We start from the raw sequence: 25,681 nt of genomic DNA, 5'->3' as shown, positions 1-25,681 counted from the left end.
ATAAATAAGATTAATCGATATTGCGGTTATTCTTTTTTTCCAACTTTATACTATTTCATTACTGTCCAAGAACAAGCACATTTCTCTAAAGCTAATCTTATTTCTTCTGTTAAGTGTGATCAGTCCACGGGTCATCATTACTTCTGGGATATTACTCCTCCCCAACAGGAAGTGCAAGAGGATTCACCCAGCAGAGCTGCATATAGCTCCTCCCCTCTACGTCACTCCCAGTCATTCTCTTGCACCCAACGACTAGATAGGATGTGTGAGAGGACTATGGTGATTATACTTAGTTTTATATCTTCAATCAAAAGTTTGTTATTTTAAAATAGCACCGGAGTGTGTTATTATCTCTCTGGCAGAGTTTGAAGAAGAATCTACCAGAGTTTTTGCTATGATTTTAGCCGGAGTAGTTAAGATCATATTGCTGTTTCTCGGCCATCTGAGGAGAGGTAAACTTCAGATCAGGGGACAGCGGGCAGATGAATCTGCATAGAGGTATGTAGCAGCTTTTATTTTATGACAATGGAATTGATGAGAAAATCCTGCCATACCGATATAATGTCATGTATGTATACTTTACACTTCAGTATTCTGGGGAATGGTACTTCACTAGAATTACACTGTAAGAAGTACATAAAGCTGTTTAATAACTAGAAATTATGTTTAACGTTTTTGCTGGAATGTAAAATCGTTTTCATTTGCTGAGGTACTGAGTGAGTAAATGTTTGGGCACTATTTTTCCACTTGGCAGTTGCTTAATCTTTTTTCTGACAGTTTCTGTTCTCTCTCACTACTGTGTGTGAGGGGGAGGGGCGGTTTTTTGGCGCTTTTGCTACGCATCAGATATTTCAGTCAGCAACTCATTGTATTTCCTGCATGATCCGGTTCATCTCTACAGAGCTCAGGGGTCTTCAAAACTTATTTTGAGGGAGGTAATTTCTCTCAGCAGAGCTGTGAGAATTATAGTTGACTGGGATAAAAAACGTTTATTCTGTAATTGTTTCCTGCTTTCAGAATTTGTTATCTTTGCTAATGGGATTAAACCTTTGCTAAAGTTGTGTTGTTTACAAGGATTGAGGCTATAACTGTTTCAATTTATTAATTTTCAACTGTCATAGATCTTCTGTGCTTCTTAAAGGCACAGTACGTTTTTAATATTATTCTAATTGAATTGTATTTCCAAGTTGCAAGTTTATTTGCTAGTGTGTTAAACATGTCTGATTCAGAGGATGATACCTGTGTCATTTGTTGCAATGCCAAAGTGGAGCCCAATAGAAATTTATGTACTAACTGTATTGATGCTACTTTAAATAAAAGTCAATCTGTACAAATTGAACAAATTTCACCAAACAACGAGGGGAGAGTTATGCCGACTAAGGCCTAGCTTCCATTGAGTCGTAATTCAGTTTGCGTGCACTCGCAAACCGTTAAATATGCTGTCGAAAGCAATAGCGTTTAACGACTGTTTCCAATGGCGCGTTATACCTCAATATCGGCTGCCGGACTTCGGCTGCCGAAAAGATTTTCGCGTCCCATAGAAAGTAATAGAAGCCGTTAATCGATAAATTATACCAGGTTTCCATTGAAAGCGCTAACCGTTAATACACTGTCGGAGGCTGTCGATACATTGAGAAATATTACCCCCAGCTCAACTAGGTGTAAAGGAGGAAAAAAGAGCTTTTTGAGGCCTGTTTCTCATTGAAATAGCAAATCACAAAAATATTATGAGTGTTTCAATGTACAAATAACATTATATATGCTACATTTATTGGTCCTATGTATAGGAATATTTGCACCCATGTTGTCATAGAAATTTCAATATGTATGTGCATATAAAAATATATGCAAGCACCACAATTATGGAACGACCTCCCGCACACTTTCAAACCTTCCCCATGCCTAATATCCTTTAAGAGATCCCTCTCTACATATCTCAAAACAGAATGCACCTGTCATTGTTGATTATATATTTCCTACCGGTTCTATGTTAAATTTTTGTGCATATATGGTGTATTATTATTTTTTTTTATTTTATTGTACCCATTGTATCAATGCAATGTTTTGTGGACCCAGGACATACTTGAAAACCATAGAAATCTCAATGTATCTTTCCTGGTAAAATATTATAAAAATAAATAAAATATCTACCTATTCAAAATGAAACCTTTGCCCAGGGATGCTATATATAATCTCAATACATATAGAAAAATAATTCAAAGGAAATAAGTTGTTTATCATGAAGATGAGTTTTATTATTACAGATTTACCCTCATTCAAATGTAATTTTCAATGTGAAAATCATATTTATTCAATACAAAACGATGACACATTAAAGTTATAATGTGTCATAGTACTAATATTTATAAAATATATGTAATGTCATGTCTGCTAAAGCAGATAATACATTTGCAATATTTAGACTATTAACCAAAATACATAAGTGCTTAATATGACATACTTCAAGAGATATGAAGTATTGTCTTTAACATGGAGTTATTGAAACAATTTAAAAGTGCATTGTGCATTGGTCCCAGGGAGAGTCTGTGTCTGTTCATATGATGTCAATTAAAATGTATTAATCACCTCTATATCATGGCAATCACATATATGTTGTGTATACACCAGTGCTTAAATATCATAAAGATACATTTATCTAATTATTCTAAATATTGAATAATAATCTTGACAAAAAGGAGTGCGTTAGTCATGATAGGTATATATTTCAGATATTACATTCCACATAGGACTATAATGAATGCAAGGTATTTGGCCATATCAACAGGAAGGAATATTTACTTTTCAACTCTTCTATAACTGTATAAGCCTTATTAGCTTCATCTGAAGGAGCAAACAACATATGCTTGTGGAATATAAATCATAACATTTACACATGTCACGTTGACCAATGTTAGATAGCATATACTGTATAAATTTCAGACACGTATCCCCAAGTATTCTTAAACGGCATAATATCCTCAATAAAAGGACACATACATTTATCAACAATTTACACCTGCATATTAATTGACATCATGTGAAATAAAAATGAATAAAGCTGTTAATGTTTTTGAAAATAAACAGCTATTAAAACAATTTTGAAATATATTTTCTAATTTTGATTAGAAAAATATATGCATATTTATGAGATGGAAATCACACTTAAGAAAGTGCTTCATAAAAAAATTAGATATTATATATCTTGAAAGAATTTAAAAAGAAAAATACTTCTTAATGCTTGCGGCGGGATTTGGCCTTTGGAGGAGAGGTACTTGGGATGGAAGTGTGGCGTCTTGGGCGACGCACACCAGCTGGCTGGGAGGCTAAAAGATGTGATTCAGGGTCCTGCAGGGAGATAACGGAGGATGCGAGTGAGGAGGGAGTTTGCGGCCTATCTGCAACCCTCTCCACTGCCTCTGCCAGGCGGACGAGTGCAGCATTATGTATGTCCATCTGGCTCTGTAGCCTCCTGAAATCCTGCTGCTGCTGGAGCCTAGTAAGTCTAAGCTCCCTGTGAATGAGCCTCAGTAGAGCATCCTGCTGGGACTGCGCGGGGATATTGGATTCCATGGGGGGCACTTGTGGCTGTATAGGTGTCTCCGGCACATATTCCTGGCTCTGTGTGAGGTTGTCGTCACTCAGTCTTGGGGACTGTGTGGGTGGCTCAATATCCAATTGAGGACAGACATTGGTGGGGGGTGGTGGTGATTGTTGTGGTGGTGGTAGTGGTGGCGGCATTTGTTGTGCCATGGGAGGGTGCTGAATGTGTTGTTGAGGTGGCATATAGTACATATGCTGCGGTGGAGGATGCATCTGCTGATGCTGTGGTGATGGAGGATGCATCTGCTGATGCTGTGGTGATGGAGGATGCATCTGCTGATGCTGTGGTGATGAAGGAGGCATCTGCTGATGCTGTGGTGGTGGAGGATGCATCTGCTGATGCTGTGGTGATGAAGGAGGCATCTGCCGATGATGTGGTGGTGGAGGATGCATCTGATAATGCTGCGTTGGAGGATGCATCTGATAATGCTGCGTTGGAGGATGCATCTGATAATGCTGCGTTGGAGGATGCATCTGATAATGCTGCGTTGGAGGATGCATCTGATAATGCTGTGGTGGAGGATGCATCTGATAATGCTGTGGTGGTGGAGGCTGCATCTGATGATATGTCCTCCCAGATGAATATGGGGATGGGCCAGGAACATTTTCAACCTCATAGGCCAGTGGCTGTTGCTCATCTCCTTCAAGTATGCTGAGGTAGGAGTATCCAGCTTCAATAACATCCCCCTCCTCCTCCTCACTGAATTCCGGAACATCACTGGCCTCCGGTCTTGTTGAGGACTCATACTCATGTTCCAATTCTGAAAAATAAATTGTAATTATAAATTAATCTGATGAAACATCTAACATTTGAAAATCAATTTTATAGATATAGTTTTATATATATATATATATATATATATATATATATATATATATATATATATATATATATATATATATATATATATATATATATATATATATATATATATATATATATATAATTTCTGTATGAACTTAAACATATTTAACCAGAGGTGTATATTTAAAGATTGTGCCTCTAAGCGACTCTTTGTATTACACATAGTCCATATATATGATATAGATAGAAAGAATTTAAATCTATACCCTTGCTTGTTTGAGCAGATAGCCACTCCAGAAATCAGGATGAATATATCCACTACAACTATGTTAAGATGCCATTAAAGGGGCAATGAAGTACAAATTAAACTTTCATGATTCAGACAGAGCATGCAAATTTAGTCAACATTTAATATTTTACTCCTATTATCATATTTTCTTCCTTCTCTTGGTATCTTTATTTGAGAAGCAAGAATGTAAAGCTTAAGAGCCAGACAATATTTGTTTCAGAACCTGGGTTGCTGTTGCTTATTGGGTGGCTAAATGTAGCCACCAATCACGAGCGCTAGCCAGGGTTCTGAACAAAAAATGCAAAGTCTCCATAGCTTACATTCCTACTTTTTCAGAAAAAGATACCAAGAGAACAAAGAAATATCTATAATAGTAGTACATTAGAGAGTTGCTTAAAATTGCTGCTCTATCTGAATCATGAAATAAAAAAATTGGGTTTACTATCACTTTAAGTTACTGTGCAAATTAGACTTTGAACCATGTAAAACATTACTTGTACTAATCCTACCTAGGTATGTTTTCCACTGATGCTTGAACACAATTGATTACTAAACATATATAATATATGAACATTCTATATTCTGTATTACACATGTGTATGATTACATTTATATTTTAAAAAACAAAGCCGATATATATTTCTGATGTTAACATATATTTGTTAGAAATAAAACATTTATTACATATGATATTTAATATTCACCTTCATGGACCTCTTCAGCTGGCACTGATGTGTCCATTGTCCCCTTACATCCGTAAACAGATTCATCTGAGATGACATTGGCCATCATCTCCTCCCATGACCTTAGGTGTATCCTCTTGCTAGGACCACCACCTGTCCCACGTGCATATTTGGCCTGCTGTGCCAGCTTAGCTTTGGTTTCCCTCCTGCAGTCATGATAGCGGTGTTTAATGCTGGCAATAGAACGATTACGTCCTAAGCAGCTGACTGCCACTCGAATCTCCTCCCACAGCTTATTCCGGACAGCCGGCCTCAGGTTAGGGTTCTCCAGCTGAGCTGCCCTCTCCAAGTATGCCTCAACAAGAGCCTCCTTCTCCTCCTCAGAGTACCTCTCCTCTCTAAGCCTGCCCTTCACACCTGAAGGGCCAGCAGACACAGACTCTCCCTCCTGTGACTGGGGACCAGCCCTCTCTACCTCCTCTGTCCCTGCAGGCTGTGACAGGCTACCACCAGCCCCACCCCCAGTTGCCACAGTCTGCCCCACTTTCCCTTTTCTTTTTGTGCCTTGCTGAGGCTGACTCCTCCTCACTCCTCCCACCTCCATTCCTCTTCCACCCTCTCTCCTTCCCTCCTCTGCCAGGGTTTGAGGAAGGACAAATCCTCCACCCAAACCTCGGCCCCTATTCCTGCCCATACTACTCCCTACTTCCCCCCTCCCCCTCCCTCTATCCACCCTCACCACTGCCCTCCCCCTAGCCACCCCCTTCCCAACTCCACTAGGCCTATCCATCCCTTTCTCCTTCCTCCCTAACTCTAACCTAACACTAAAGTCCCTAGCTTACCTAACTACACTAAGTCACCTAACTAAACCCTATATTAAATAGCCCCAAAACTAACTACCTAACCTATCTAGACCCTAACTATCTCTATTCTATATCCCTCAAAATAAAAATAAAATGTGGGGGTGAAAATAAACAAAGGGATGTAAATGAAAAAGGAAAAACTAAGGAGGATTAGAACAAAATTATAGAAAAATAATAAGGGATGCAAATTAAGAAAGGGGTGAGCTATATAGTCAAATGAAACCAAAAATATGGGATGTTAAAAAAAAAAAAATAGGATGGGCAAAATGTATATATAAAAAAACAAGTTATATAGTGAGGAAGGGAAGGGTAGTCAAAGGGGGGATGGGAAGTGGAATAAGGGGATTAATGAAAGGAGTAATAAAGGAAGATGGGGATATGGGGGTTAATGAAAAAAAAAATGTGAATGTGTTTGTATGAAATAAAAGTGTGTATGTGTGTGTGTGTGTATTTGTGTGTATAAACTAATGTGTGTTAATTAACTAATGTATGGATGTGTGTGTGTGTGTTCCTAATATTATATGAGGCCTACAATAAGAATATATGGAAATCAAATATCAAACTCTCCACTAACTCTCAAACAACTCTCAAAAACCCAAAACTCCTACCAACGCAACTAGCTCCCGTGTCTTTCTCTCTAGAGGCGATCACAGGTAAAGAGCGCAGGCGCAAACCGTTATTCTTATAGACAGAGGTCGGGTTACCATGGCAATGCACTTGTTATGGCGTGCTTTTCGACAAATCCGACATCGGTTGGCAACGCAAACTTACGTACGGCCGAAAAGAGCGACTGCGCGCAACACGCTAATCTTTTCAATGGAAACCTGGTACTAAAATGGAGCCGTAAATTACCTTTAGCTGTCGTCCGCTTCGGTAGCTTACGGCTCCATTTTTAACGACTCAATGGAAGCGAGGCCTAACTCGCCTCACGTGTCAGTACCTGCATCTCCCGCTCAGAGGGAGGTGCGTGATATTGTAGCGCCGAGTACATCTGGGCGGCCATTACAAATCACATTACAGGATATGGCTACTGTTATGACTGAAGTTTTGGCTAAATTACCAGAACTAAGAGGTAAGCGTGATCACTCTGGGGTGAGAACAGAGTGCGCTGATAATATTAGGGCCATGTCAGACACTGCGTCACAGGTGGCAGAACATGAGGACGGAGAACTTCATTCTGTGGGTGACGGTTCTGATCCAAACAGACTGGATTCAGATATTTCAAATTTTAAATTTAAACTGGAAAACCTCCGTGTATTACTAGGGGAGGTGTTAGCGGCTCTGAATGATTGTAACACAGTTGCAATACCAGAGAAAATGTGTAGGTTGGATAAATATTTTGCGGTACCGACGAGTACTGAGGTTTTTCCTATACCTAAGAGACTTACTGAAATTGTTACTAAGGAGTGGGATAGACCCGGTGTGCCGTTCTCACCCCCTCCGATATTTAGAAAAATGTTTCCAATAGACGCCACCACAAGGGACTTATGGCAAACGGTCCCTAAGGTGGAGGGAGCAGTTTCTACTTTAGCTAAGCGTACCACTATCCCGGTGGAGGATAGCTGTGCTTTTTCAGATCCAATGGATAAAAAGTTAGAGGGTTACCTTAAGAAAATGTTTGTTCAACAAGGTTTTATATTGCAACCCCTTGCATGCATTGCGCCGATCACGGCTGCAGCGGCATTCTGGATTGAGTCTCTGGAAGAGAACATTAGTTCAGTTACTCTGGACGACATTACGGACAGGCTTAGAGTCCTTAAACTAGCTAATTCATTCATTTCGGAGGCCGTAGTACATCTTACTAAACTGACGGCGAAGAATTCAGGATTCGCCATTCAGGCACGCAGGGCGCTGTGGCTAAAATCCTGGTCAGCTGATGTTACTTCTAAGTCTAAATTGCTTAATATACCTTTCAAAGGGCAGACCTTATTCGGGCCCGGGTTGAAAGAGATTATCGCTGACATTACAGGAGGTAAAGGCCATGCCCTGCCTCAGGACAAAGCCAAAGCTAAGGCTAGACAGTCTAATTTTCGTTCCTTTCGTAATTTCAAAGCAGGAGCAGCATCAACTTCCTCTGCACCAAAACAGGAAGGAGCTGTTGCTCGCTACAGGCAAGGCTGGAAACCTAACCAGTCCTGGAACAAGGGCAAGCAGACCAGGAAACCTGCTGCTGCCCCTAAAACAGCATGAATTGAGGGCCCCCGATCCGGGATCGGATCTAGTGGGGGGCAGACTTTCTCTCTTCGCCCAGGCTTGGGCAAGAGATGTCCAGGATCCCTGGGCGCTAGAGATAATATCTCAGGGATACCTTCTGGACTTCAAATACTCTCCTCCAAGAGAGAGATTTCATCTGTCAAGGTTGTCAACAATCCAGACAAAGAAAGAGGCGTTTCTACGCTGCGTACAAGAGCTCTTGTTAATGGGAGTAATCCATCCAGTTCCACGATCGGAACAGGGACAGGGGTTTTACTCAAATCTGTTTGTGGTTCCCAAAAAAGAGGGAACTTTCAGACCAATCCTGGACTTAAAGATCCTAAACAAATTCCTAAGAGTTCCATCGTTCAAGATGGAGACTATTCGGACAATTTTACCTATGATCCAAGAGGGTCAGTACATGACCACTGTAGATTTAAAAGATGCTTACCTTCACATACCGATTCACAAAGATCATTACCGGTACCTAAGGTTTGCCTTCCTAGACAGGCATTACCAGTTTGTGGCTCTTCCATTCGGATTGGCTACAGCTCCAAGAATCTTCACAAAGGTTCTGGGTGCTCTTCTGGCGGTACTGAGACCGCGGGGAATCTCGGTAGCTCCATACCTAGACGACATTCTGATACAAGCTTCAAGCTTTCAAACTGCCAAGTCTCATACAGAGTTAGTACTGGCATTTCTAAGGTCACATGGATGGAAGGTGAACGAAAAGAAAAGTTCACTCGTTCCACTCACAAGAGTTCCCTTCCTGGGGACTCTTATAGATTCTGTAGAAATGAAGATTTACCTGACAGAGGACAGGCTAACAAGACTTCTAAGTGCTTGCCGCACCCTTCATTCCATTCAACACCCGTCAGTGGCTCAATGCATGGAGGTAATCGGCTTAATGGTAGCGGCAATGGACATAGTACCCTTTGCACGCTTACACCTCAGACCACTGCAACTGTGCATGCTAAGTCAGTGGAATGGGGATTACTCAGACTTATCCCCTTCTCTGAATCTGGATCAAGAGACCAGAAATTCTCTTCTATGGTGGCTTTCTCGGCCACATCTGTCCAGGGGGATGCCATTCAGCAGACCAGACTGGACAATTGTAACAACAGACGCCAGCCTTCTAGGTTGGGGTGCCGTCTGGAATTCTCTGAAGGCTCAGGGACAATGGAGTCAGGAGGAGAGTCTCCTGCCAATAAACATTCTGGAATTGAGAGCAGTTCTCAATGCCCTCCTGGCTTGGCCCCAGTTGACAACTCGGGGGTTCATCAGGTTTCAGTCGGACAACATCACGACTGTAGCTTACATCAACCATCAGGGAGGGACAAGAAGCTCCCTAGCTATGATGGAAGTATCAAAGATAATTCGCTGGGCAGAGTCTCACTCTTGCCACCTGTCAGCAATCCACATCCCGGGAGTGGAGAACTGGGAGGCGGATTTCTTAAGTCGTCAGACTTTTCATCCGGGGGAGTGGGAACTCCATCCGGAGGTCTTTGCCCAAATACTTCGACGTTGGGGCAAACCAGAGATAGATCTCATGGCGTCTCGACAGAACGCCAAGCTTCCTCGTTACGGGTCCAGATCCAGGGATCCAGGAGCAGTCCTGATAGATGCCCTGACAGCACCTTGGGACTTCAGGATGGCTTACGTGTTTCCACCCTTCCCGATGCTTCCTCGATTGATTGCCAGAATCAAACAAGAGAGAGCATCAGTGATTCTAATAGCACCTGCGTGGCCACGCAGGACTTGGTATGCAGACCTGGTGGACATGTCATCCTGTCCACCTTGGTCTCTACCTCTGAAACAGGACCTTCTGATACAGGGTCCCTTCAAACATCAAAATCTAACTTCTCTGAAGCTGACTGCTTGGAAATTGAACGCTTGATTTTATCAAGACGTGGGTTTTCTGAGTCAGTTATTGATACCTTAATACAGGCTAGGAAGCCTGTTACCAGAAAGATTTACCATAAGATATGGCGTAAATACCTATATTGGTGTGAATCCAAAGGTTACTCTTGGAGTAAGGTTAGGATTCCTAGGATATTGTCTTTTCTACAAGAAGGTTTAGAAAAGGGTTTGTCTGCTAGTTCATTAAAGGGACAGATCTCAGCTCTGTCCATTCTGTTACACAAACGTCTGTCAGAAGTTCCTGATGTCCAGGCTTTTTGTCAGGCTTTGGCCAGGATTAAGCCTGTGTTTAAAACTGTTGCTCCACCTTGGAGTTTAAACCTTGTTCTTAATGTTTTACAGGGCGTTCCGTTTGAACCCCTTCATTCCATTGATATAAAGTTGTTATCTTGGAAAGTTCTATTTTTAATGGCTATTTCCTCAGCTCGAAGAGTCTCTGAATTATCAGCCTTACATTGTGATTCTCCTTATTTGATTTTTCATTCGGATAAGGTAGTTCTGCGTACTAAACCTGGGTTCTTACCTAAGGTAGTGACTAACAGGAATATCAATCAAGAGATTGTTGTTCCTTCTTTGTGCCCAAATCCTTCTTCGAAGAAGGAACGTCTACTGCACAACCTGGATGTAGTCCGTGCTCTAAAATTTTACTTACAGGCAACTAAGGAATTTCGACAAACGTCTTCTCTGTTTGTCGTTTACTCTGGGCAGAGGAGAGGTCAAAAAGCTTCTGCTACCTCTCTTTCTTTTTGGCTTCGTAGCATAATTCGTTTAGCTTATGAGACTGCTGGACAGCAGCCTCCTGAAAGAATTACAGCTCATTCTACTAGAGCTGTGGCTTCCACTTGGGCCTTCAAGAATGAGGCCTCTGTTGAGCAGATTTGCAAGGCTGCAACTTGGTCTTCGCTTCATACTTTTTCCAAATTTTACAAATTTGACACTTATGCTTCATCGGAGGCTATTTTTGGGAGAAAGGTTCTTCAGGCAGTGGTTCCTTCTGTATAAAGAGCCTGCCTATCCCTCCCGTCATCCGTGTACTTTTGCTTTGGTATTGGTATCCCAGAAGTAATGATGACCCGTGGACTGATCACACTTAACAGAAGAAAACATAATTTATGCTTACCTGATAAATTCCTTTCTTCTGTAGTGTGATCAGTCCACGGCCCGCCCTGTTTTTAAGGCAGGTAAATATTTTTTAATTTATACTCCAGTCACCACTTCACCCTTGGCTTTTCCTTTCTCGTTGGTCCTTGGTCGAATGACTGGGAGTGACGTAGAGGGGAGGAGCTATATGCAGCTCTGCTGGGTGAATCCTCTTGCACTTCCTGTTGGGGAGGAGTAATATCCCAGAAGTAATGATGACCCGTGGACTGATCACACTACAGAAGAAAGGAATTTATCAGGTAAGCATAAATTATGTTTTTTCATCTATTAATGTCCAAGAAATAGCTAGATGTATACCCGAACAAACTATAATATCTCATAGAAAGTTATTTTAAATGTATTTTTTTATACAAAATCTGATATATGATATTTTCACAAAAATGAATGTGTATTTGTATTTCTAGAAATCATGATATGCCTATCTCATGTTTTTTATTTTTTTAAATGATAATTAATGCTAGAATTTCTACATATATCTTTGCACATACTTGTGTGTGTGTGTGTCTGTGTATATATATATATATATATATATATATATATATATATATATATATATATATATAGACATTGCAAATGGTAAAGCACTCCAGGTATCTCCGTTAAGGACTGAATCCGTCCGTGGTGCCCAGGGTGCACTCCTGGTTTGTTTGTTTGAAAACGGGGGGTAACCCCGAAACGTCACTTATTAAAGTTATCATTGACAAGACCCAGCGAGTGCCTTCTCTCTTTGATATATATATGTGTGTGTGTCATGTCAGAAATCTTTTGAAAGCCTAAATATTTTTTTTTGTTCTAAACAATGTTGTCTTTCATATCTCTGTTTATTTATACCTCTATATGTATATAATATAAATATATTATTATTCTGAGCAGGAATAATTGCGATTATAACAAGTCATCAGGGTATCATATGTTTTTATTTGTATATTAAGAGTTCGGCAAGTTTTCTCCCTGCACCTGTGTAACCCTTTCTGATTGCAGTGTATTTTTAAACACCACCCCTACACAGGTGTTACAAAATGGCCTGGCATATAAGATGACATTTCTTAATGAAAATTAAATTCAAGAGAGGGAAGAAAAACACTGAATATAGCATGACAGTAAAGAGGTGATTTTAATTTCTGCTGTATCTGATTCATGAAAGTTTAATGTTAGGTGGGCTATCCCTTTTAGCTATCAGTTTAAAATTAAATTGAATCAAACATCATTCGATTTTTAAAATCATTGTCTAAAATTTTACACTGTGTGACCTAATGTCAGCATCAATGTTTATCTTTACTAATACTACTTTAATACTAATTACACATATACATACTTTCAAAGTATAATACACAATGTAACAAATGGCACTAACAAGTTCTAATGATTGATCAATCACACAATTATCGAGCAATTTGATTCATTAGTGATAGTATAAAATGTATATTTAAATTTGATTGGCTGATATCATAAATCATGTAATTATGCATATCCCAATTAAAAGTGATGGAAAAATTCACTAGTGTGTGGGTTGTATAGGAGTATTGCGTCATATTTGGTGCGAAAAGTGTTGCATCAAATTTGGTGCGAAATGGAGAGTGTGACTTGTATTACATGCCTGCCCTTAAACATGGTGCATATAGATTTATCCAAAAATAAAAAAATAAAAAAAGGAAGTTAGCTATATTATGTTATGTATTTATTTATTTATTTTTTATCTCTATATCTACTAATGCTCCAAGTTTGCAGCAATAAATATTATCCCCTTGCTTTGTAATGATAGACAAAGATGTAACATAATCCATAAGTTGTAATGTATTTCATTTTTATCCCTATTTCTACTAGTGCATCAAAATTGATGCAATACTTTGCACCAAATTGGGAGCAATAATATTGTTTGATTTAGAAAGAGTATAGAATTTTAATAAAGTTTCTAATTTACTTTTATTATCTAATATGCTTCATCGTCTTGCAGCATCGAACATAACCTTCCTGTGTTTTCAGACTCCCATTGATTTCTATGGCATCCACGGGCTCAAAGGGGGCGGTTTGAACGATAGGTACACTGTGTCGGAATGGACACAAGCGTACCTGTTGAATGTTTGATAAATTGTTAAAAGGGTCAGATAGAGTTGAATGTGAATTCGAAACATCTGGGATGACGCAAGTATCGATCTGTGTCGGATTGAGATTGCGAGAGCGTATATTACATCACACATTTCAACATTTGACGATCTTAATGCGGGATTCAAGCATATTATCAGTTGAAGCTTTGATAAATATCCCCCATAGACAGCTTTTCTGTCACTTAATTGAACTGCTAGGAGTTCTTCACTACATAACGCTACTGTTTCTCCGGCCTTTTGTTTCTTGGAGACTAATTGCTGTGGGAAACCGTTATGATTTTTTCGAATTGTTCCACAGGCTACGGTCTCAAAGCTATAACATTTTGAAAAGGGGGATAGTAGTATAATAATTATCAACATAAAGATGTTACCCATATCCTAACAAGGAATGAATGAGGTCCCAGACAATTTTCTCACTTGTGGTTAAGATATGGTGGGCAACAAGTGAATCCAGTCGACAGTCTTTCCCTTTATATACTCTAAAATTTTGTATGTAATCTGTGGAACTCTTACACAGTTTATAGAAAACCCAAAATATGGTAGTATAATATAGTACATTACTTCTGCGCTCTCTCTCGCTAAAATATTTTCACTAAGAACTATAAAAATTTTATATTTTGTTAAATATTATTTCTCTTAGTTTGTCACCCAATTACTGGCCAATAACAGTAAATGTCGGCATCAGCAGGATCCAACTGGTCAGCAAAAAATAAAAAGATTTTAAAATAAATAAATAAAAGACAGAGGACAATAAATCTATAGGAGACAAATAAACAAATAAATATATTAAACTATAAATCTATAGGTGGCAATATATGGTATTCTCAGTATATAATACAGGGCAGTATATATATATATATATATATATATATATATTTATGTATGTGTGTGTGTATATATATATGTATATGTATGTGTATATATATATATATATATATATATATATATATATATATATATGTATAGGCAATTATCAATATATACTATTATATCAGAAAAAAATAACATAATAAAATAGCTTTGAAAAAAGTATTTTGATGCCAATTTCAGGATAATATATAAGTGATTGAATCTATGGTAGGCTCAGTATAGAGCAATATATATATTTCCCCGGCTTGCTCGACATCGCAGCGGATCCCTTTGGAATATATCGCCGCATCACAGGACTTCGATCATCAGGGCCTTGGTATCTTCTGTTAAAAGTAATCCTAGGTGAGTTCAGGAGTGTGCACATGTCTTAGCCATCTGGCATCAGTGTTTGCAACAATTTTTATAGCAATGTTATACATAGTTGCAAACACTGCTCTCATAGGGCAAGATTACAAGTCAAGCGGTATGAGTTTTCCGCGCGCGATATGTTCTTTTCGCAATCAATTTTCATTATGCAGATATTACAAGTCTTGAAAAATTGCGATTGCACACGCGCAATCGCCTTTTAAGCAATAATTCATTCCGCGCTCAAAGAGCTGTAGTTAACATTTTTCTGCAACATAAGTTTCAAAAAACACTTCAAAAATATATTACAAAGTACAGTTAACACTTTCTAATAAAAATATTTTAAAAAATATTGCACTAAAAAGCTATAAGAGCTCAAAGATAGCATATCCGGGGGGTAGAAAAAAAAAGCTGACGTAGGGATTTGACATTGACATACATACACATACACAGAGAAACATGGATTTATATGTATAGAGAAATGTTTAACTATGGAGATAAGGAAAATATTTTACATTACAATCTTATGCACATTAAACAATATCTCAGGGGGATATTCACATATAGATCTCAAGATATCTAGACATACTGTATATATATATATATATATTCATATACATATCTCGCAGTAAATAGATATATCAGTCCAAAAATCATCACATATATAGAGAAATATTTATTTACAAATAAATAGAACATATTCCGTTAAGAAAACATTTTGCAACTTGTAATACCTGCGCAACCCCAAATGCGAAAAAAGCCATAACGCGCGCAGTGTTTTCGCAGCTGCGAAAAACAGATTTGCTGTGCGACTTTTAATCTTGCCTATAGAGTGCTGAAGACAGGTGCACACTTAAAAGTTCCAATCAGACGACCTAGTTTTACTCTTCAAGAAAGGAAACCAAGAGAACAAAGTAAATTTGATAACAGAAGGAAATTGAAACGTTATTAAAAGATTGCATGCTCTATCTGAATGATGAATGTTTAATTTTGACTTTACTGTCTGTTTCAGTACTGAAAATAAGGGCTTAGGCTCCATGGCCTCATGTCAGATGACTAGTGCTTGTTACCTCTCTTTACAAAATGTGTGCAGCTGTCTGTCTGCAGGTTGCAAGTACAAGGTGTCATTTAAAATATGCATGACCAACAACATGGATATTTTAACTGCTTGCTTATACTGCAGGCATTATAGGAACGCTGAGGTGTTGCATTAAAGTTAATGTATCATTTGATTGTCCCTTTAAATTCCTTGCATAACTTACCACTACTTAGAATTTTTAAAATAAGTCTACAACACATTTTTTACATTTGCAATATAATGAGAGAGACTGGTATACCTAATAAATGAACAGATCGGTGAGTCACCAAGCCCATAAACAATAAGATTTACTTTAAGTCAGCAGCATCTGCTTTCCCAGTCACTGCACCATATGTATGAAAGATGTCTCTCTAGACATATTTCACAGTCAGGAACGAGTAGCACTCTGCTTAGTTACGCTGCTAGCAAAATAATCTACAGACAATAATGTTCCAATGTTTATTTCATATCTACAAATGACCTAATATGTGAAATGGCTCGTCTGATGTTTAGTAAACCTAGTAATTCTGCAATAATTACCTGAATTTCTAGGTTTTCTTTTTATACAGCCCCATTGTTCATTATTATCACAGCCTGTTTAGTTAGGTGGCTTTTACACCCAAAATGTTTATTTCATGATTCAGATAGAGCATGTGATTTTATATCACTTTCTAATTTACTTCTATTATCATTTTTTCTTTGTTCTTTTGGTATCTTTAGTTAAAAAGCAGGGACTGTATGACATCCGTTTTGCAAGTTTGTTATCCATTTGCAAGAGAACTAGTTGGCAGCACTATTTACTGTCATGTAGTGCTCCAGATGCGTACCTTGGTATCTCTTCAACAAAAAATATTATGGGAATGAAGCAAATTTGATAATAGGAGTAAACTGGAAAGTTTTATTTTAATATGGTATGCTCTGTCTGAATCACAATATAATATTTTTTGGTTTCATGTCCCTTTAATGGCAACAAATTTTGCATGAATACAACACTGGTTCTGATTATTATGTTGTGGTAGATATCCTGTGCTGTAAAACAAATTTTACATTGTCTCAACTCCAGTTCTCAGGACCCTTAACAGGCCAGATATTCATTATATCTTAAAGGGACATGAAACTCAATTTTTTTCTTTCATGATTCAGATAGAGTATATAATTTTAAACAAATTTCGATTTTACTTCTATTATTTAATTTGCTTCCTTCTCTTGTTATCCTTTGCTGAAAGCTTTATCTAGGAAAGCTCAGGAGCAGCAGAGAACCTAGGTTCTAGCTGTTGATCGGTAGCTGCATATATTTATCGATTGTAATTGGCTCACCCATGAGTTCAGTTAGAAACTATTAGTGCATTGCTGCTACTTCAAAAAATGATACCAAGAGAATGAAACAAATTAGATAATAGAAGTAAATTAGAAAGTGTTCCCAAGTGAAGCTTGCTCCACCACCCTTATCAGTGTCTTACTCCAAGCCCTGAGATATCTTGTAACAAAGAGTGCACATGAGGATAACTACCTATGCAAGTAAAGGGGGTTTGAGGAGGGACATCATATACTGCTATTGTTTGTTGCCAAGAGGCTAGCTTTTTTCCATGGGGATAATGTTGCGTGCTTTGTGAAAGCTTCAGCATTATACTGTGCACTGCTTTAGTCAGGTGTCATGTGACTATGCCCACTACCGTTCATGTGCATTCTGCCATAGCTATAACCTGTATAGCACCTTCCATATATGAAATGTCCAGGGGGAAGCTTGCTGCAAACAAAACTATGCCTGAATTAAAGGTGTTAATGAGGGTTAAAAAATAAACCATTTTGCAGGCAAGCTTTGGCAGCATTATATATTTATTATTATTATTATTATCATTTATTTGTATAGCGCCAACAGATTCCGCAGCCCTAATAGAAAGTTATGTTAGTTCATACTGTTTTATGTCCCTTTAAGGGTCCTGAGCGGGACTGGAGTTGAGAAACACTTCTCTAGACCAGGGCTCAACAAACCCAGAAGCCAGGAATTAACTGGCTCCTAGAACTTTAACCCTGGCTCCTAACCTTTTAGGTTATTCTCCATCTATCTCTATACAAATACCACTGTCTGGCTACTAAAAGTATGTCTTCCTCCTAAATATAATTACTGGCTCCTAGACTTTAATCTAGGAGTTTAAACCCAAAAGTGTTCTTTTCTCTTACATGGTGTATCCAGTCCACGGATTCATCCTTACTTGTGGGATATTCTCAATCCCTACAGGAAGTGACAAAGAGAGCACACAGCAGAGCTGTCCATATAGCTCCCCTCAGGCTCCGCCCCCCCAGTCATTCTCTTTGCCGCTCTAACAAGTAGCATCTCCACGGGAGGGTAAAGAGTATGTGGTGTTAGATTTGTAGTTTTTATTTCTTCAATCAAGAGTTTGTTATTTTAAAATAGTGCCGGTTTGTACTATTTACTCTGAGGCAGAAAGTGATGAAGATTTCTGCTGAGAGGAAAAAGATTTTAGCATGTTGTAACTAAAATCCATTGCTGTTCCCACACAGGACTGTTGAGTACCGGAGAACTTCAGTTGGGGGGAACAGTTTGCAGGCTTAACTGCTTAAGGTATGCTCAGTCACTTTTTTTCTAACAAGACTTGGTAATGCTAGAAGACTGACAGAAATCCCCATGTGGGAAGGTAAGCCATATTCTGAGACTCAGTATAGAAGGATGGCTTGTTTAAAGGGCTTAAATCACTGGTGGACACTGTTATGGGGAAAATCGATTATTTATTACTATAATCTGATATTTGCACAAGTGTTTATTATGTTTGGAACACTTTTTGGGGGTTTTATACGCCTGGCATAATTTTAGACACCTAATTTGGCTTAGGAAGGCCCCACAACTCCGGAGTGAAGAGGGAAGGGGCCTAATTTTCGCGCCTCAGTTGCGCAGTTCTTTTGCAAGACAGCTTCATGCAGCTTCACATGTAGAGTCCAGAGATTGCAGGAGAACTACAGGGAGGCTTATTTTCGTTCCAAAACTAATCCCAAAGGAAGGTAGGGCCACAGCAGAGACTGTGGCATAGTGCTGTAGTGTGTTAAACCGGTGGCCTGCTTCAAGTTGCTCCGGTTTGGGCAATAAGGGGTTAATTGTCTTGAAACTTGGTGTGCAATCATTTCAAAGCATTAGGATCATATGGTGAAAATTTCATAAAGATTGGATGTTTTTTTGAGATTTGGTAAAAAAGTGTGTGCTTTTTATTATTTAAAGGCACAGTCCCGTTTTTTCAAAAAGTGTATATTTTTGTTTTTGAGTGCTATCTAAGTCTGTCTAACATATCTGAGCCTACAGATAGACCCTGTTCTATGTGTTTAAAAGCCATGGCGGTACCCCCATTGCATTTGTGTTTAAAGTGTGCTAAGGTATCTAAACATTTTAATGACCATGCAGTGACACTTAAAAATGTAGCCCAAGATGATTCTTTGACGGAAGGTAATGAGGATAGTCCCCCTTCCTCTCCCCATGTGTCGACATCAGTAACGCCCGCGCAAGCGTTGCCTAGTACCTCTAGCGCATTGTGCCCTATTACTTTACAGCAATTAGCAGCAGTCATGGATAATTCCCTTGCGGCATTTCTATCCAAACTGCCAGTTTTTCCAAAGAAGCGTGATAGCTCAGTTTTAAGAACAGAGGATGAGCAATCAGAAGCTTTGGATGATTTATCTGTTGTACCCTCACAACACTCTGAAGTGGCAGTGAGGGAGGGTCTGTCCGAGGGAGAAATTTCTGGCACAGGAAAAGTTTCTCAGCGGGCAGAGTCAGATTCCTTAGCATTTAAATTTAAGCTGGAACACCTCCGCGTTCTTCTTAAGGAGGTTTTAGCTACGCTGGATGATTGTGACCCCATGGTGGTCCCAGAAAAATTGTGTAAAATGGACAGGTTTTTAGAGGTCCCTGTATACACTGATGCGTTTCCGATCCCGAAGAGGGTGGCGGATATTGTGACTAGGGAGTGGGAGAGACCAGGTGTACCTTTTGTTCCCCCCCCTATCTTTAAGAAAATGTTCCCTATAAATGACCCCAGACGGGACGCGTGGCAGACGGTCCCTAAGGTAGAGGGAGCAGTTTCAACACTTGCTAAGCGTACAACTATACCAATAGATGACAGTTGTGCTTTTAAAGACCCTATGGATAAAAAATTGGAAGGTTTGCTGAAGAAAATGTTTGTGCAGCAAGGTTTCCTTCTTCAGCCAATTGCCTGCATTATTCCTGTAACTACTACAGCGGCTTTTTGGTTTGAGGCGCTGGAGGAGTCGCTCCAGAGGGAGACTTCATATGACGAAGTCATGGATAGAATTCATGCCCTAAAGCTGGCTAATTCTTTTATCACTGATGCCGCTTTCCAATTAGCTAAGTTAGCGGCGAAAAATTCAGGTTTTGCCATTATGGCGCGAAGTGCGCTTTGGCTCAAATCATGGTCGGCTGACGTGTCGTCTAAAACAAAGTTACTAAACATTCCTTTCAAGGGAAAGACCCTTTTTGGGCCCGAGTTGAAATAAATTATATCGGATATCACTGGGGGGAAGGGCCATGCCCTCCCGCAGGATAGACCGTTTAAGGCCAAAAAGAAGGCTAATTTTCGCTCCTTTCGCAACTTCAGGAGCGGACCTGCTGCAACCTCTGCTGCCGCTAAGCAAGATAACGCTTCACAGCCCAAAGCAACCTGGAAACCCTTGCAGGGCTGGAATAAGGGTAAACAGGCCAAGAAGCCTGCGCCTGCTACCAAGACAGCATGAAGAGGTAGCCCCCAATCCGGGACCGGATCTAGTAGGGGGCAGACTTTCTCTCTTTGCTCAGGCTTGGGCAAGAGATGTTCCAGATCCCTGGGCATTAGAAATTGTTGCACAGGGGTATCTTCTAGAATTCAAGGATTCTCCCCCAAGGGGAAGGCTCCACATTTCTCGTTTGTCTTCAGACCAGACAAAGAAACAGGCGTTCTTACGCTGTGTAGAAGATCTTCTAAAGATGGGAGTGATACACCCAGTTCCAATTGCAGAACAAGGACTGGGATTTTACTCAAACCTGTTTGTAGTTCCCAAAAAGGAAGGAACTTTCAGGCCAATCCTGGATCTAAAAATTCTAAACAAATTCCTCAGAGTTCCATCTTTCAAAATGGAAACCATTCGGACAATCTTGCCGATGATCCAGGAAGGTCAATATATGACTACCATGGATCTAAAGGATGCGTACCTACATATTCCTATCCACAAAGATCATCATCAGTTCCTAAGGTTCGCCTTTCTGGACACGCATTACCAGTTCGTGGCCCTTCCTTTCGGGTTGGCCACCGCTCCCAGAATTTTCACAAAGGTGCTAGGGTCGCTTCTAGCGGTACTAAGACCGCGGGGCATTGCAGTAGCACCTTACCTAGACGACATCTTAATACAGGCGTCGTCTTTTCACAGAGCCAAGGCTCATACGGACATTGTTCTGGCCTTTCTAAGGTCTCACAGGTGGAAGGTGAACGTCGAAAAAAGTTCTCTGTCCCCGCTCACAAGGGTTCCCTTCCTGGGAACACTAATAGACTCGGTAGAAATGAAAATATTTCTGACAGAGGTCAGGAAGTCAAAACTTTTGAATACTTGCCGAGTTCTTCATTCCATTCCTCGGCCTTCTGTGGCTCAGTGCATGGAGGTAATCGGTTTAATGGTTGCGGCAATGGACATTGTCCCTTTTGCCCGAATTCATCTAAGACCACTGCAACTGTGCATGCTCAAACAGTGGAATGGGGATTATGCAGATTTGTCTCCTCAAATACAAATGGACCAGAAAACCAGAGACTCTCTTCTCTGGTGGTTGTCTCAGGATCACCTGTCTCAGGGAATGAGCTTCCTCAGACCGGAGTGGATCATTGTCACGACCGATGCCAGTCTGTTAGGCTGGGGTGCGGTCTGGGACTCCCTGAAAGCTCAGGGTCTATGGTCTCGGGAAGAATCTCTTCTCCCGATAAACATTTTGGAACTGAGAGCGATATTCAATACGCTCCAGGCATGGCCTCAACTAGCAGAGGCCAAATTCATCAGATTTCAGTCGGACAACATCACGACTGTAGCGTACATCAATCATCAGGGAGGAACAAAGAGTTCCCTAGCGATGAAGGAATTAACCAAGATCATCAAATTGGCAGAGGATCACTCCTGCCATCTATCTGCAATTCACATCCCAGGAGTAGACAACTGGGAGGCGGATTTTCTGAGTCGTCAGACTTTCCATCCGGGGGAGTGGGAACTCCACCCGGAGGTTTTTGCTCAGCTGACCCAGCTATGGGGCATTCCAGAATTGGATCTGATGGCGTCCCGTCAGAACACCAAACTTCCCCTTTACTGATCCAGGTCCAGGGATCCCAAGGCGGCATTGATAGATGCTTTAGTAGCGCCTTGGTCATTCAGTCTAGCTTATGTCTTTCCACTGTTTCCTCTTCTCCCTCGGCTAGTAGCCAGAATCAAACAGGAGAAGGCTTCGGTAATTCTGATAGCGCCTGCGTGGCCACGCAGGACTTGGTATGCTGACCTAGTGGACATGTCATCGGTTCCACCATGGAAACTGCCATCGAGGCAGGATCTTCTAATTCAAGGTCCAGTCAAGCATCCAAATCTAGTTTCTCTGCAACTGACTGCTTGGAGATTGAACGCTTAATTCTAGCTAAGCGTGGATTCTCTGAATCAGTTATAGATACTCTGATACAGGCCAGAAAGCCTGTCACCAGGAAAATTTACCATAAGATATGGCGGAAATATCTTTGTTGGTGCGAATCCAAGGGTTACTCGTGGAGTAAGGTTAGGATTCCAAGGATATTGTCTTTTCTCCAAGAAGGATTGGAGAAAGGTTTGTCAGCTAGTTCATTAAAGGGACAGATATCTGCTCTGTCTATCCTGTTACACAAGCGTCTGGCAGCTGTACCAGACATTCAGACGTTTGCACAGGCCCTAGTTAGAATCAAGCCTGTCTACAAACCTGTGGCTCCTCCATGGAGTCTAAATTTAGTTATTTCAGTTCTTCAAGGGGTTCCGTTTAAACCTTTGCATTCCATAGATATTAAGTTATTATCTTGGAAAGTTTTGTTTTTGGTAGCTATTTCTTCTGCTCGAAGAGTTTCTGAATTGTCTGCTTTGCAGTGTAATTCACCCTATCTGGTGTTCCATGCAGATAAGGTTGTTTTGCGTACCAAACCTGGTTTCCTTCCAAAAGTGGTTTCTAATAAGAATATTAACCAGGAAATCATTGTTCCTTCTCTGTGCCCTAATCCAGTTTCTAAGAAGGAACGACTGTTACACAATCTTGATGTGGTTCGTGCTTTAAAATTCTATTTAAAGGCAACTAAAGATTTCAGACAAACATCATCATTGTTTGTTGTCTATTCTGGTAAGAGGAGAGGTCAGAAAGCGACTGCTACCTCTCTTTCCTTCTGGCTGAAAAGCATCATCCGATTGGCTTATGAGACTGCTGGACAGCAGCCTCCTGAATGAATTACAGCTCATTCCACTAGAGCTGTGGCTTCCACATGGGCTTTCAAGAATGAGGCTTCTGTTGAACAGATTTGTAAGGCAGCGACTTGGTCTTCACTGCATACATTTGCCAAATTTTACAAATTTTATACTTTTGCTTCTTCAGAGGCTATTTTTAGGAGAAAGGTTTTGCAAGCAGTGGTGCCTTCCGTTTAGGTTACCTGACTTGTTCCCTCCCTTCATCCGTGTCCTAAAGCTTTGGTATTGGTATCCCACATGTAAGGATTAATTAAATTACTTTCTCTTACGGTGTATCCAGTCCACGGCCCGCCCTGGCAATTGTCAAGTTCAAATTTATTTTTGTAAAATTACAGTCACCACTGCACCCTATAGTTTCTCCTTTTTCTCCTAACCGTCGGTCGAATGACTGGGGGGGCGGAGCCTGAGGGGAGCTATATGGACAGCTCTGCTGTGTGCTCTCTTTGCCACTTCCTGTAGGGATTGAGAATATCCCACAAGTAAGGATGAATCCGTGGACTGGATACACCGTAAGAGAAAGTAATTTATCAGGTAAGCATACATTCTGTTTTTTCAGACAGAGCATACAATTTTTAGTTTCCAATTTACTTCTATCTATTATAAAATTTGTCTCAGTGTAGCTGCATGGGAGCTGGATGGGGGGAGGTTCTTCAATCACCTTGATCTCAGCTCCTATAGCAGCTACAAACCTCCAAGGCCCCTCATTTGAAAGAGAATCAACTGTTGTGGAGCAGCCCCACACAATAGATCATTTATACAATAAAAAAGTAGAAAAAAAAACACATGGCGATTTTCTTGGGAATGGGTCATTATATGTGTATTAAAAAAAATCGGGTATGTTTAGAGACCCCTTCCTCTTTTTTTTTTTTTTTTTTAAGTTTTTGCCGCAGCTATCATATGCCATGAATTATACATGTAATAATGGTATATTGTGATTTTGCTGGGCCTGTTGAAAAGAACAATTTATAATTTGTGTGGGTCATTCACTGTAATTTGACCTACAATTGGTAGCAAAAAAAGCACTGGGGGAAAAAAGGCTTAGCAGCAAAACGGTTAAAGGAATGTTAAACAGTCTGTTTTCATTGTTATAATAAAAATAAAGCACTCTGCTTATGCTTAATATAAATATTTGCAATATGTAATGTTCATCTATTTAAAAGGATTTTACTTTTTTTACACTACATTTGTGCTTCCTGACACAGCCCTACAAGGAGGAGGTGGCCTATGCAGGAAGTTTTATCTTAGCTTGATGTCATAATACGTCTAGGCTAGTGAATAGACTAGATAACAGGGAGTCAGATTTGCTGATGCCCAGAACTGACAGCGTAAAAACGTTTTGAAAATCCTCTGCTCTTAACCCTTTGAGTGCTAAGCAATTTTCCACCTGGGTCCTAAGCTGGATTTGAAAGTTTTTAATTTTTTTAAATATATTTTTTTTTAACTTTTTTTAAGATCCCCAAGACTTATACTGTTGGAAAGGTTGGGCAATACATTTTCCAATGGTGGGTCTTGGGGGTCTGTAGCTGCTTAGATGCCAGAGATACAGGCTTATAAGCAGTATGCCCCATTTCCCTATACTGTCCATTGTAAATTTTTAATTAAGTTGCGCGGTGACATCATCATGTCATTGTGTGTGACGTCACCACACAAAACTTGAAGCCCCGGCGATGCCTGTCACTATACAAGCCCGATCACCGGGGTGGGAGTCGATGGGAGCCCCCAGATTGCCCTCAAGGTGTGTGAATGCTAGCGACGGCTCTGAGCCATCGTCAGCACCTGACTGGGAACATTTGCAACTGCTCAGAGCTGTCGTTAGCACTCAAAGGGTTAAAACACTAGGGGCGGGGCTACACTGATAATTTCTATATTTGCAAGAAAACAAGTAAGTTGTTTGCTGTTTTTTTTCACAATCTTTTTATATTCACTTTGATTTAACCTATTTGTTATTTTTTTTAACTAAAGGAGCACTTTTACTATATCCCCTTTAAAATTATATGATCTATCTGAATCATGAAATAAAAATTTAAGTTTAATATCCCTTTAAGTTTCAAAAAATATATTTTATGCTGTTTCACTGTTTACTGAAGTATTCTTTGCGAGCTTCTCTTAAACTGTAATAAAGCTTTTTTGGCTTAGGCAGAAATTGTCTTCTAAGTATTGTGAGAAAGTTAATTCTTTTTGGATTGGTAAATCATAATAAATATCTGACACTTTTATTTTCCTATTATGTTTATGCTTTTAGCAATGTGTTTACGTACTCTCT

The 25,681-nt window shown here is 39.8% G+C and overlaps 1 protein-coding gene across 2 annotated transcripts in view; it reads left to right on the top strand.

Annotated features, from left to right (window-relative positions):
* TNS2 (tensin 2) overlaps nucleotides 1-25,681 on the top strand; it is a 382,090-nt gene that overhangs the window by 154,718 nt on the left and 201,691 nt on the right. The gene's annotated exons all lie outside the window — the stretch shown is intronic.

This window comes from Bombina bombina, chromosome 3 (genome assembly GCF_027579735.1).
Source record: "Bombina bombina isolate aBomBom1 chromosome 3, aBomBom1.pri, whole genome shotgun sequence".
In the NCBI taxonomy this organism is placed as follows: Eukaryota; Metazoa; Chordata; class Amphibia; order Anura; family Bombinatoridae; genus Bombina; species Bombina bombina.
Note: the sequence above shows the minus strand (reverse complement) of the source record. Positions and strands in the feature narration are given on the sequence as shown.